Source organism: Mytilus galloprovincialis, chromosome 8, assembly GCF_965363235.1.
Source record: "Mytilus galloprovincialis chromosome 8, xbMytGall1.hap1.1, whole genome shotgun sequence".
Lineage (NCBI taxonomy): Eukaryota > Metazoa > Mollusca > Bivalvia > Mytilida > Mytilidae > Mytilus > Mytilus galloprovincialis.
The window spans coordinates 5182024-5184866 of NC_134845.1; positions in this window are offsets into that span (position 1 = coordinate 5182024).

Genomic DNA, 2843 nt, shown 5'->3' on the forward strand with positions numbered 1-2843 from the left:
ACCAAAAGTATAATGATAAAGACAAAGGAGGGAGAAGAGGGAAGATATCTGGATAAGATCATCATCGAGACTACTTCACATTTTTGTTTGTGATTACTTATTTTGGTTATATAGTGGATGTTGTTGTATTTAAAGCTATTTAAATTCGAAGACGCACTAAAGATTACCAGATACTTCATAAATCTCCAATAATGGTATATATAATTAGATTGCGGTCTAGATTAGAGGTCAGAGTAACTTAAACAAATGAATGAGCATGCATGCACAAAGATCTACAATATTAGAATGTTAAAACTATATATATATAAATTCCTTGGGGTAGGTTGATTTACTAGTATATGACTCAAATATTTTAGACCCGCAGCTAAACTGTTCATTATCACTGAACTAGTATATATTTGTTTAGGGGCCAGCTGAAGGACGCCTCCGGGTGTGGGAATTTCTCGCTACATTGAAGACCTGTTGGTGACCTTCTGCTGTTGTTGTTTTTTTTTTTTCTATGGTCGGGTTGTTGTCTCTTTGGCACATTCCCATTTCCATTCTCAATTTTATCACCCATTTTTTGTTCAAATTTATTGTAACATAGTGTTGTGCGAGGGGGCACTATGGCGTTGCCTAATGTAAGTTCAGAGTATATGTTTGAAGTAGATATAATTTAAATTTAATTATACATAATCAATATATTTTTAGACATTTAGCCGTAATGTCTCTTAAAAAGGATCATAGTCCATGTTTTTTTTTATAAATTTCATGACAATTATATTGTTGAAACAACTAATTAGAGAATTGCAATTAATTAGTGATTCTTTAAATGAAGGGATTTTAGAAAATTTCTTAAAACTACTTGTGATTTATCAAATCTCTAAATGTTTATCTGAAGCATCTGATGCAGAATACATCGTATTATAAATGAACGAAAAATTATTGTGGTGGGTATAATTATGAAATGAAAATCTATTGGCGACAATTCCATTCCATCCAGACATTCATTGAAAGTCAGTCCGCTGTATAAAGAGGGATAACTCTATTTTCATTCATATTTATTAACCTATATATCTAAGCTCTGCGACTGTGGTCTTTTTAGAACAATTTAAACTGCATATATGAAGTAATGACTATCCTCACAACGACTATAATGATAAAGACAAAGAAAGGAGGAAAACTTAGAAAATATCTGGACAAACCATATACGGGAAGTAAGCCTATAAAAGGTCCAGTAATGACAAAATAACAAAAAATATAAAACTTTTTTTTAAAAGAGCCTGGTATGTGCGGAAAAAAACACAAATAAGCAGATAAGACAACAACAAACGACAACTACTGTAGTTAAGACTATTGACTTGGAACAGCATACGCAGAACGTGGTGAGGTTAAACATGTTATTGAAAATTTAAGGTTCCCTCTAATATGGGACACTGTAATAACAGGTTTTATTAATTGGGAAATGTATTTGTTTTACTTTATCCAATCACAGCTATGTTTTCAATAACAAACAGGGACAAGCTCCACAATTTTTTTGAATACTCGTATTTATGAAATTTGCTTTCTTAGCGGAACAAGTTTTTCGAAGATTTAAACAAACAATCTATTTATTTTTTAAAGCAATGCCCCACAACGGTTGCCACAGGTGAAACAGGATCGTCTTACCTAATCGGAGCACAAGTAATGGTGTGTTTAGTGTTGCTCAGTCTCTAATTTTCTAAGTAGTTTTTGGTGTATTATTGTTTGTGGTGTTTTCTTTTCTAGTTATGAATTTGTAAATTTATTTTCGACTCATGGGTTTGAGAGTCCCTTTGCCTTCATTTCCTATCATTATTTTCTTGATAGAGGGTTGCTGCTCACAAGGAAGCTATTAAACCAAGAGTTCCAAATGGTGAAGTTGAAATCATCCCTTCGTTAATTTTACGGACACCATCACGAGTTGGTTGACCGTTATGGAATAACCGTTTCACAAATGATATCGGATATGTTCCTAACGTCGTAACTGCAATACCCTTCCCTTTCATGAATGTGACCTACCGAATTAGACTATTTACCGGATTTGTTAACAAATAAGCAACACGACGAGTGCCACATGTGAAGCAGGATCTGCTTATCCTTCCGGAGCACCTGAGATCACCCCTAGTTTTTGGTGGGGTTCGTGTTGTTTATTCTTTAGTTTTCTATGTTGCGTCATGTGTACTATTGTTTGTCTGTTTGTCTTTTTCATTTTTAGCCATGGCGTTGTCAGTTTATTTTCGATTTATGAGTTTGACTGTTCTTCTGGTATCTTTCGTCCCTTTTTGGTATCTTTCGCCTCTTTTCTACAAATTCTAATTTGTCTTCGTCTCATCTTCTCAATGCTTTCTTTACTTTCTGATCATATTTTCAAAATGTATCTACCTAAGATAGTGTTGTAACTGTATTTAACAGCCTCAGTTTATGTATGAGAAGTGTTTTGTCTCGATCTGTTCAAGGAATATCCTTTTATTCGTTACAATATTGATACTTGAAATTGCTTCCTTAGTTTATCATGTACATCTACGCCTCTTCCTTTTCCTCGTAAATTATAATATGAAGGAAGTCGACAACCAGCTGTTATGTGTACTGCACTTGAATAAATGTAGTTAACCATTCAGACTCAATGACTAAAGAACAACACACACACACAGGGAATTCAACAACTGCAGATATTGTTAAATGTGTGATTCATCTAGTAGACAAAAGGAAGCTTAATGGGAAAATTGATGGGCGTGGGAATCTTTTCTACGAACAATTATCAGCTTAGAAATCCCAATTCTTATTATATCAAGAGTTCACACGCTGAAATGTCTTGCCTGCTTTACATAGACTTTTCCTGATTT